Consider the following 12,140-nt stretch of genomic DNA (forward strand, 5'->3'; position numbering starts at 1 on the left):
AAACTCAAATGAATACAATTTGAAAGTTTTCTAAAATGAAACCATTAACTCTCAAGAGTTTTCAGCAGGGGGCAGGGGGCAGGGGTGCATAAGGAGCAGATGGTCCATTTCCAGTGAGGGCTCAGGTGTCTATTCAGTAAGCAGAGAAGTGCCAGCTCCAAAGATGTTCAGTGTTGTAGAAAATGAGATTCACTTAAAACTCATAGATGCTAAACCACCCAGTGAAGCTGAGGACCTCCCTCTGCCTTTCTTCACCACGCCTTCCAAGTATCTAACACTTATCTAACACTAAGGAATGGACCTCTTGCCATTAGTTAAAGGAGAATATGCAGCTTAGACCCCAGATGTGCAGGAAATAAAGGTATCACCGTCCCAGGTTTGCTGCCTCCATCTGGTGAAACTCGGCCCCTCTGACCAGCTCCTTTGCTGGTGCCCACACCAGGCAACTTCTGCCCCTCACTCTTCCACCCCTAGCCTGGTCTAGGCCTCATCCCGAGCTCTCATGGTTGTTGCATTTCACTCTCTTCTCTCAAAGACACACACACACACACACACACACACACACACACACACACACACATGCTCCACAGGCACCCCAGAGCAGCTGAGGAGGGCGCCAGGGGCTGGGGGGCAGTGATAGTGAAGCCTCGCCCCACCTGGGAATTCTGAGGCAGGGACTGCATGATTCAGTGGAGCTGTTCATCCAAACCAGGACAAATGAAGAATGTGCAAAGGGAAGGATGGGAAAGAAGCCCCAGGAAGTGGGGAGATGTCAGATGGCAAAGCTGCTGAGACCCGGACACTGTGGCTCCACCCAGGGTTCGATGAATTATGTCAAGAACTGAAGACCCAGGGGAGGGCTTGCAGATTTCAGGCAATAGCAGTCAACAGGTGAAAAGACAGGTAAGTCTGGGAAGGCAGACCTGTGGTCCTCTTTGCCCTGCTCTCAGTTCTAGAATGACTGGCTCCTCAAACAAAACTTTTTCATCTTGATCATCTGGCATGCACCGTGTTTCCTGATGGGCTCCTGACTGGTCTCTGATGGCAGAATTTGGGGAGGCAGGGTGGCCCGTGGGTCTGTGGGGCAGGGGCAGGTGGGGAAGGGACTGCAGCCCCAACACCTGTGACAAAGTGTGATAACTTGCATCCCCCCCTCTGCCCCCCAGCCTGCAGTGCACGTGCATGATAATGCACACACCTGTGCTGAGTAGTGCCAGTGCTGCAAGGCTGCATGGGTGGGTGTGGCCTGGAGCATGGGGCACTCCCTGCTTTCTGGGTTCCTCATTGGAAACTCAACTACGGCCACACCTCTTAGTTGTTATTTAACCTTTGCTCCGTTCATCATCTCCCCTATTTGCTTCGCTGATTCCACACTGAGCTGCAATGAGAAACTCCCAGGAAGTCTCCTGAGAGTCACATCCTGAAACCACAGCAGGGGAGGGGAGAGTGAAACCTACCTTGTGAGGCTGCAAAGAGCAGAAGGAAATTCCCATTCCCAGGTTGGGCAGGCATGCCTGCATCTGGTCTCAGCAGCGATACATGCTTCTAAATGAGATTCTAACCTTGATTGCCTACCAACCTCTGGGCTCATGTATGATGATCCCTAGGTTACATTATGTGTATAGTGAGTCATCTAGTGACCAATGCTAAAAACAGGAGTTTTGGGGTGGGAGCACTCTTTTAGTCTGAGTTGAGCCAGGGAGGGTTTCTGTGATCAGGTGACTTGTTAGAAGAGACCTGAAGGGGATGAATGAAACAGAGATTCTGGGTAAGAACATTCTGGGGAGAAAGAAGAGCAGGCGCAGCATGTTGTGGCTTATATGAGGAGCAGCAGGAAGGCCATTGTGGCCCAAGTGTGTCAAGGTGTCACTGATAGCGGTGGCCAACCAGACACCACACCCCATGGAGCTCACAGACCCTGCCCTGTCCTCTGAGTAGCTGCTCCTTAACTGCAGGGCCCTAGGAGTATTCTGGATACTGGCCAAATTCATAGGTTGTTCCTATCACACCTCAGATGGACTTGGCCTTCATCAAACCACTGTGAATGACTGATAAGCAGAGATCTAGCTGCCACATTAAATTCGTCCCATGAGTACATGCAGAGCATTGACAAGACTTACAGGTGCCCCTTCTTGTTCTAAAAGCTCTGCCTGCCTCGATTCACTTCTTTCTGCACAATGATCCCATGAGCTGAGTACTGTTATCCTTTCTCAGGTAACTGACACACAATACCCAACAACAAATGTCCACAATCCCATCACCAGCACATGGAGGAGCCAGGACTTGGACCCACAACCACTGGACGCAAGAAGCTGTGCTCTGGCCCACACTTCCACATGGCCCCTGGCCTCAGCATCCTTCCTCAAGCCAGGTCACCTCCTATGGCTGTGCCCACTTCCCATGGTGTGTCCACTTCAGTATGACCCCAATAGGACAGGTCCAGTTCAACATCACAGAAGAAAGGCCTCTGAAGTTAAAGTGGATCTGGCTTGTCTTAGGTCTCCTACAGTTCTGACACTGCCATTGTGAGGACAGAGGCTTCCTGGTTTGCTCTTGGTCTTAAGGGTTGGAAAGAGAGATTCTGTTTTCTTCTCCAGCCCCAGCATCCTGCTGCCTCAAACAACATGTGCACAGACTCTGGGCCCAACCGGCAGGGCTATCTGCAAAGGGATCTGGGCAACTCAAAATATCTAGGATTTTAGATATCTGCCTAGGTAGAAATCATGTTCTACGTCTGAAAGTTATGATATAAAGTTACATTTCAATATAATTTGCAACAGCCCAACCCAGATCTGATCTTTGAAGGAGTCCATAGAAAAGGCACCAAGTTGAGGTTTGTGAACCTGGGCTGAAATGTCACTTACCAGGAGGGAGCTCTTGGGCAAGTCACCTCACCTCTGTGACACTGTGATGATAATTTCTACTTCTTAGGATTGTTACACAGGTTAAATAAAATGCAAATGTGAAGGTAGTAAGTGTTCCATAAAGGATGGTTTATGTAAACATTTACTGAGGGCCTACTATGTGCCAGGCACATGCTAGGTGCTAGAGACCATAGGTGGGCTCCCTATGGAGATATTCTCCTGGCCTCAGAGAGCACCATTCAGTGCAACTCTGGAGACAGCCCCTGAACACATGATTTCAGTGCAATGCAATGTGGGAAGCACTGTGTATTTCCATTTCTTATATGAATTGGTCTATTTGTGTGTGAATATGTGGCTATTTGTCCTTCTTCTTCCTTTTAATACAATGGGCTCTAAGAACAGGAGCCAGGTCTTCTATTTCCTTCAGATCTTCTTTAAAAACCCCAGGCAAAGTTTGTAGCCTGTTAAATTATGGCAAATGCTGTGGCCTCTCTAATTTAAGAAGGTAAACCTCCAGGGAGGCCCTGGGGAAGTATTGTTCAGGCCACCAAGGCAAACAGGAAAGATGCTCCCCAAACCCACCATTCACTTTACACACAGGGAGCCCAAGTCCTCCTGACTAGAACCCAGCGGGGTGGGCAGAAGGATGCTCAGCCCGATGGAGACCTGCACCTCCAGAGGCCCCTGCTCTTATTTAATTGATGCAGGAGGCAAACAGCTGGTTCTTCAGTGAACAAGGGACATTGCATTTATCAGTGTCTCAATTCTGTTTATTCTGTAAACATAAGGAGGAGCTCCACATTCTACTATTCTTAGTTTTGCAATCCTCACAAAATAAATATTTGCCTTGAAAAGCAGCAACTGTGATAATCATCAGGGTAATATTCTCAAGTGCCGCTTCCCTCACACACGCCAGTTGCAGAAGTCAGAGAGCTGTGTGTGGTCTGTTTGGATAATGAATTTCATGTGGAAACCTCATGCTGGAAACCAACTGGCAGCGATGGTGGTGGAAGTTTGGTCTCTTGGTTCTCAGACTTGACTCAAAACCGAGTGTCCCGAGTCACTGGAATGTCCCTGCCTTGGTTTCTTCTGTCCATAAAATGAGGAGTAAAATTGCTTAAATGAGTGCTGTTGGGAGACCAAGACACTAGCTCACATCACAGTGGTTGTCGGAACAGGGCTGGTTCCTGCCAGAGGCCACCCGGATAGATCAGATGTCTGCTGCGTGTTCACATATCTCAAGGATGGGTCTCTCTCTCCCCATCTCTGCAAGAATGAGCTAAACTTCAAAAGGGGTTCTGCTGAAATTCCCTTAAAATCTTCTAGTTTAAATGATACTGAAGATTTTATTGCCCAGGAAGGAATCCATCAAGCAGAAAACCATCAAGCACAGTTGGCTTGTGCCATTTACAAATGCCACCCTGCCCAGCTGCCTGGCGCCTTCTTTGGCTTGCACTCTTCCCAGATGCTGGCTTTCTGCAGACTGTGGAGCATCTAAACAGCCACATCCCCAAAGTGTCCATTCTGATGGATTTTCTTCATTATGGACAGGAAGGTTTAGGAACAGCCATTTCTAGCCATTATTAAGGACTAAATCTTAAAGAAAATGAACCTTGAAAGCCCTCTGAGGTGCTTTTAAGAAAGTGCAGTGCATTTCAGTATATTTAAGGATTATGGTTTTTCTGGGCCAGAAGTAATGTTTGTTATGCAAGCACACAAAGCCTCAATCAAAATATTAAACCATAAAACCATATTTGCCAGGTAAACAAAATCAGCCAAAGCAACAGATGTGTGCATCCCATCTGACCATCCTTTGTGGTCTCGGGCCTCTCTGTACAGTATCAGGAGCCTGGCCAGATGCTAAGCCCCTGAGTCCACCCCCACTTCCTCCTTCATGACCCATCCATGTGCTCTCACTGCCCTGGGCTTCCCTGCGATAGGGTCTCTTCCTTTAGGCTGACCTTCCACCCTAATCCATCTTATTACTTGGAAAGAAATCAAACTTGCCAGGTGTTGGTGAGCCACCTGCTGCACAGGGCTGAGCATCCAGCGTTCTCCCCAGCTCCTAGGACCATGTGCAATGGACAAGAATAGCTCTGGCATGCCAAACTGGGTATGAAATTGATCTCTCAATTAGTTCCCCAACAGCATGCCCAGAAGAGGCTTCCTAACTGAATGTCAGTGTGCTGGGCTGTGCTATCAGAGCTTCTTGGCCTGCTACCTCCAAGTGAGAAATGGGGTGAGTGGAGCTGGCTTGGGGCTCAGAGTTGGCTGTGGGAGGATCAGGTAGGGTGCAAAGAGGTAGGAGGCAATGTTGGACTCTATAAGAATGTTCAGTGTTTTCTTTCTAGTTTGAGACTTTAAAAAATGTAAGCATGCGGGCACCTGGGTGGCTCAGTTGGTTGAGCATCTGACTTCAGCTCAGGTCATGATCTCGTGGTTTGTGGGTTCGAGCCCCACATCGGGCTCTGTGCTGACAGCTCAGAGCCTGGAGCCTGCTTCAGATTCTGTGTCCCCCTCTCTCTTTGCCCCTTCCTTGCTCACACTCTGTCTCTCTCTCTCAAAAATAAATAAACATTAAAAAATTAAAAAAAAATGTAAGCATGCGTTTCAAGTTGGAATCTTCAAAAATTTTCTCAGGAGGGGCCTGTTGTTTGTTAATTGCAATGGGAACAGATGTTGGGTTGAAAGGGATCATCCTGGGGTGCCTGGGTAGCTCAGTTGGTTAGGTGTCCAACTTTGGCTCAGGTCATGGTCTCATAGTCTGTGGGTTTGAACCTCTGTGCTGACAGTTCGGAGCCTGGAGCCTGCTTCAGATTCTATGTCTTCCTCTAACTCTGGCCCTCCCCTGCTTATGCCCTCTCTCTCTCAAAAATAAATAAACAAAAAAAAAATTTAAGAAAGGGGTCATCCTACCACCCTGCCAAGTTTCTCCTGCTGACTGCCCCTTCTGCTTGCTTGTCAGCCAGACTGGCCCTCTCAGAAAGAGCACACCGGAAGACCTGACTCATGACAGGTGGAGGTGGGTTTCACAACATACCAACTGGCATGCTATGGGCACTGATGGTCCCAGAATGGCACAGGGCATGAATAATCATAGCTGAACCTCAGCACTGAGTTCATGTATGGTTTTCGTTGCCTTCCCATCTCCTGCCATGAAAACCCAGACTTCTTACCACAGTCTGTAGCCTGGCATGCTCTGACTCCTGGCTCCCTTCTCTCATCTCCTGTTTTTCCCACCTTTCCCTCTGCTGTAGCCACATTGCTTTCCTGCTGGTGATGGCATGTCTTGGGTTTGTCTCACCCCAGGGCCTCTGCTTGGTTTCCTCCCTCACTTCACTTAGGGTTTTACTCAGATAACATCTCAGGGGGCCCTTTCCCCCCAGTGCTTTCTCTCGGCTTGCCCTGATTATTTATTTCTTCATGGCATTGGATTTACCTGAAACTACATCCATGTTAATGTACTATAGCTTCCCTCTTTGCACTAGTATGTAAGCTCCATGCAACAGGGAATCTCCTGTCCTCACCCATGGTATTGTATATTAAAATCAATATGAAATCCTACCTTCATCTCTTTCTGTGCCTGACGTTTAAGAAATATGGAATTGGAAATATGGCAAAAAAGGAAATGTTAAGAGAAAAGATTTGGTACTCATCTGACAGTTGTCAAAAGTATGACACTGCCCCCCCCATCATCTGTTGTCTAGACCTACATGTCTTTCTTCATCTCCTAAGAAAGCACCTTTTGTCAGGATTAGAGTGTTGTCGGCAGAATTATCTCCCTATTATTTTCAGGAGACTAATATCCTATTTCAGTATTTGGGTTCACCTCTTAGTAGCTTGTGTACAGCCACTTAGTGGTATCATTTAACAGTATCAATCTTAAGGGATCTAGAAATACCACAGCTAAGCTTGGCTTCCATGCACCCTGGGCCTCGTCACTACTAGTAATGACAACATGACTGTGGCTGTTACTCCTCTGCTTGCTGATTCCATTGGAACTCAGAAGCCAAGGCACCTTCCTGCCATGTGCAGAGTTTGATTTACTGGGTTGGGAAGTGACTGGGGATGATATAAGCTTGGTGGGTGGCACAGCTGTGGCTATCAACACACATGCATTTCCCTACACAAGGCTTATTACCACTCATCTGCTTTCCACAGTGATCTGACTTGTTAGAAGTGGAAAACAAAGGCCTCCTGGTTAGTTACATGGGTAACAGTGTGTACAGACCTCTGGGCATTTCTGGGGGTGGGAAGCTGGGTAGAGGAGGCAGGGTCTCCAGCTTTGCCAGCATGTGTCTGTTCCACCTTGTAGCCAAACCGTATTTAACACTTGTGGGCACCTACCCTTTAAGAAATCACACATGTCTCTGTACCCAGAGGGTAGCTTTGTTAATTGGAATTTGTTTGCTTGTTGATTTAGGGTACTGTGATGTTGGGAAACCCCTTGCTCCCCACTGTGTGATTAGAACAACTAGTGGCCTTTCTTGGAAGGATCTCATTCATTCATTCATTCATTGGACATACAGCTAACCCTTGAACAATGTGGGGGTTGGTACACCAACGCCTGAGCAGTGAAAAATCCACAAAGAACTTTTGACTGCCCCAAATTTAACTACTAAAAGCCTACTGTTGACTGGAAGCTTTACTGATAAGAAACACAGTTGAATAACATATATTTTGTATGTTATATATATGATAGAGTGTATTCTTACAAAAAAATAAGCTAGAGAAAATAAAATGTTATTAAGAAAATTCTGGGGCACCTGGGTGGCTCGGTCAGTTTAGCGTCCAACTTTGGCTTAGGTCATGATCTTACTGTTGGTGAGTTTGAGCCTCGCATTGGGCTCTGTGCTGACAGTTCAGAGTCTGAAGCCTGCTTTAAATTCTGTGTCTCCCTATTCTCTGCCCTCCCCTGCTCATGCCTTCTTTCTCTCTCTCTCTCATAAATAAATAAATAAATAGATAAATAAATAAATAAATAAATAAATGAAAATCCTAAAGAAAACACATTTACAGTACTGTACTGTATATATATATATATATATATATATATATATATATAATCCACACGTAAGTGGACCCATGCAGTTCAAACCTGTACTGTTCAAGGGTCAACTGCACTTTCACTGAGTATCCACTATGCTGGAAGAATTGAAGTCACCTCAGATTGTAGGTTCCCTTATTTGCTAGCAAACGAATGGCCCACCCTAATGCTAAGTCCTTGGGCAAAGCTTTTTCCTTGGCTTTCATTGTTCAGGGTCACCACCTTGGGCACTGCTCTGTGATGACCTCAGGGCAATGGTGAAAAACTAGTCCAGTCTCATTTGTTTGTACTAACAGGCCCCAATTCACTGGGATGCCTGAACCCCAAAGCCATTTATTCCTGGATTGGAGTACCTGAGACCACTGATATTTGGCTACATTTGTACTATATACAAACAGCAGCTTTGTATTTCTTACACCAATATTTCCTCTATCTCCAAGCCTTCACAGAGATGGCTCACAGCAATGGAATGTAGATTACTTTCTCCTTTGCCCTGTCTCTGATGATGACAGATGCCAGCAAACAGTGTGGTGTGAGGGCTGGGATCTACAAAGGGCAGAAGTTTGCTCCCGCTACCCTCAGGTTTACCAGGTGGTTGTCCCAGAACCTTCTCCACATGTCCTTACAGAGGCAAGCGTATCAGCCGCAGAGGCAGGGAACAGAGGTCTAGTCCCTGTCCTCCTAATTATAAATTACACAGCATGATGCCCTGGGTTACTATTGGCATCACGATCATTAGAGGTTATATGGGGCTGAGCAGGTCACTTAACCTTTCTAAGGTTCCACCTCCTTATTCTGAAAATAGGGAAGACTTGTACGAAAAATGATTTGTAAAATGGTCTGGAAATGTAGGGCAGAAGTTAAATGATGGGACATCATTTTATTTTCCCTTCTTTATTCTTTCAGAAAATAATAATCAGAGATTGAATAAGAGTCCTGCCCCAGTACATGAATTCAAGGCAGACTGCATGATACACTGTAATAGGCTGTGATACGCAGCATTCTCTGAGGCAGGGTTGGGGCTTCTGTTTCCTAATTGACCTAATGTGCTAAGTGAGCTTAATGTAAGTTAATTAATGATACTATTGGAGGGTAGAATCACCTAGGAGGAGCCTCAAACAGCATCAAAGTGAAGAGCAGGCAGGTGTTCTCTGGGATAATTAAGAAAACAAGGGCCCAGAGGAAAGCTGCCGAGAGGCTTGCAGGCAAGACACTGAGGACGCCAGGGGTTGTGAGATGGGTAGAGGGAGGGAAGGAAGGTGACGGGAGGGGCTGGCTTTTCAAATGCCATCCTGTTTACAGCTCCTGTGTTAGAATTTCAGATCTACCTGAGTCTTGGAAGCTGGGTTCCTGGGCATTTCCTTGAGAACAATTTCATTTTTTGGAAAACACAAAACTTACTCACCTGGACCTAGAAAGGAGACTCAGGTGATCTAGATTCTATCTTTGGTCTTTTGGGACCTAAGGAACTTTGATGAGAAGGTGCTTCATAGTTAAGAGTCAGTTTGACTTGTACCATGTGAAATAGGGTGTAAGGCCAGGGGGTAAGACTCTTGCCTCTGGCAGGCACTGTGCTGGGTATGGGGACAGGCTGATGCTTAAGAAAGAAGGGTGAGCCCCTGACATTTCTGAGCTTTGCAAATATGTATCTTGAACAATATTAAAACCTTCTTTACTTTTAGAATCAGGTAATGCCAGAGAGTGAAAATCAAACTTTTCAGGGAAATATTTTTTACTTTTCCTCCCAAAGACATGTGCTTCCAGGATTACCCTCCCACTGTGCTGTCACAAATTAATATTCCTACATACAGCCTGCCTCACTGAAGGATGGGGAGAAAGTGCCGTAGAGGCCCCAGCTGACCCAGCACGGAGCAGGGCCCCCAGTTTTCTCCTTCAGTGGGGAAGGGTACACATGGACAAATGCTAGTCTCCCAACTTTGATGAGTAACTCTCTTTTTGGTGGACTTTGTCAAAAGGTAACTCTCACTGTTTTAAATGGCTACCCCTTTGAAATCTTACAGCATCAAGTCAGGCAAGAATATTCTCTAGGTTAGCTATTTGAATTGATTCCTTTCTCCTTAATCCATTATAACTTTTTACCTTAATACTTTGAATTAGCTGCTGTTTTGTTCTTAGAGAGTGTCTCAGACATGTAACCTCAGAGCTACAGAGCAGTGGTGAGCCCGACAGCAGAAAAGCGGGGCCAACCTCCCCTCTCTGTCCTTCACTCCAGCCATGTTGTATCCTGTGTCCCACCAACTCTCAAATGTCCCTACTGACGGGCTTCTGCTCTGTCACTCTGTCTCTACACTCTGGCACCTTACTATTTTAACTGTCCCTCTTGGACCCCCAAATGCTGCCCTCCCAGTCAGCTGCCCCCTTTTGCTCTACCCTAACCTGTGAAGCCCCACCCCTCCCTCCCCCCCACCTCCCCAGGACAGGAGCAGTTGCTACAGGATGCGGGAGAATCAGAGCTGGCTCTTGTGCAGGAACCCAAACTACTCTGATCTGTCAGAGCACTGAGAAGAGCCTCTTGGCAGGAAATGAATGCCTTAATCATCAGAAATATGTACTTTCCCCACTGCGCACCCGAAAACAGAGACATCTGAGACATCGGGTCTCATACTTGATTCAAAATCACACCTGGAAGGTCTCTTAGGGCACCATAGGTAACTTGGGGCGGGGATGCAGGTACCGAGCCCAGCTAAATCCCAGCTGCTGTGTGTTCCCCATGAGCCCGGCTCAAGGGCAAATCTCAGAAACAAACTTTTCATGCTCTCTGGAGACACCCGTGGTCTTAGCAGCCAAAATCTTAAAGCCAGCGAAACACACACAGAGTTTGGCTTACGAACCAAATGTGCAACCAAGAGCAAAATGGGGTTTCTAATGTTTTTCTGAAAACAAAGGAACAATCTCAGGTCTTAGATCTGGTAGTGCAGACGCACAGTAATTGGTAAAGCTTGTTCAAACGCAACCCAAAAATGACGTGCATTTCAAAAATGCACTCAGGCCGTTTCTCAGCCGATGACACCTCAGTCTCAAACAGCCGAAGAGTTTAGAAAACCCAGAGAGAAGAACCAAGGCTTACCTGGACCCTGCTGGCGGGTCAGTTTCTAATCCAAGCAGAAGATGGTCTGTGGAGAAAGGCAGGCACGGTCCCGCCTGAGGCCACCAGGTTTCACAGGTGGCCGTCTGGCAGTGTTCTGAGAGGCAGGTGGCCAGCGACGCTGGAGGCCGGCAGAGCTGCCTGGGGCAACACACCTCTGTGCTGCCAGCCCCACTTTCCTTCTATTGCAAAGGACTGCCTGGGAACTCCTTGACTGCTCGTCCTGTCTGCGAGTGTGGGAACTTAGTCCTTGTGGAGGGGCTTTCCCTCACTGCAGACTCACCTGCACCATCTAGAGGCCTCTCCCAGCACTGAGATGCTGGTGCCTCACTCTGCAGGTTAGCCCCCTCTGCAGCCTGACTGGACACACACACCTGGCTCTTGACTTCCTGTCCTGAAAGACAGAAGTTGGAATTTGTAAAATCACTGATTTCTTTTTTTATTTTATTTTATTTTTATTTTATTTATTTATTTTTTCAACGTTTATTTATTTTTGGGACAGAGAGAGACAGAGCATGAACGGGGGAGGGGCAGAGAGAGAGGGAGACACAGAATCGGAAACAGGCTCCAGGCTCTGAGCCATCAGCCCAGAGCCTGACGCGGGGCTAGAACTCACGGACCGCGAGATCGTGACCTGGTTGAAGTCGGATGCTTAACCGACTGCGCCACCCAGGGGCCCCAATTTCTTTTTTTTTTTTTTTAGAGAGGGACCCTTGCTTCCTTCAGAACAACTAAAGCCTTTGGACACTGGAGTGACAAAAAACTAAATTAGCATTAAAATTCCATTAATCAAGACATCTTCACTCAAGGACCCCCCACTGAGATGGCCACAGGCATGGGTGCTACTGCATCCATTTGAGATATGTTCACATGTTTGTACACATTCCTGTCCTCCTCTCCCCTCCCCCCACACCTACAGCAGACTTTAAGTCCTCAGATCCATTCTTTCTCTCCTGTCCCTGGACACCCCACCACCATATTCCCCAAGTAACCCCAGGCAGCCATATATATTAAACCCCAGATAGCTATATATACCCCCCCCAAACTCCAAACAGCCACATCTTCTCCCTTAAACTCCAGATATATACATATACTCCATTAAATTCCAGACAGCCACATATAC

At 47.0% G+C, this 12,140-nt stretch overlaps 1 protein-coding gene across 3 annotated transcripts in view; it reads right to left on the minus strand.

Annotated features, from left to right (window-relative positions):
• EDAR (ectodysplasin A receptor) overlaps positions 1 to 11,267 on the minus strand; it is an 88,476-nt gene extending 77,209 nt beyond the window's left edge. The window contains exon 1 of one of the 3 annotated variants that reach the window (XM_040454168.1): positions 11,000 to 11,267. The gene's annotated coding sequence lies outside the window, so the exon portion shown is untranslated. The remainder of the gene's footprint in view (positions 1 to 10,999) is intronic. The other 2 variants (XM_040454166.1, XM_040454167.1) reach the window with 2 other exon arrangements.
• Between the last annotated feature and the right edge of the window lie 873 nt (positions 11,268 to 12,140).

This window comes from Herpailurus yagouaroundi, unplaced genomic scaffold (assembly GCF_014898765.1).
Source record: "Herpailurus yagouaroundi ecotype Mexico unplaced genomic scaffold, PumYag 210, whole genome shotgun sequence".
NCBI classification, from domain to species: domain Eukaryota; kingdom Metazoa; phylum Chordata; class Mammalia; order Carnivora; family Felidae; genus Herpailurus; species Herpailurus yagouaroundi.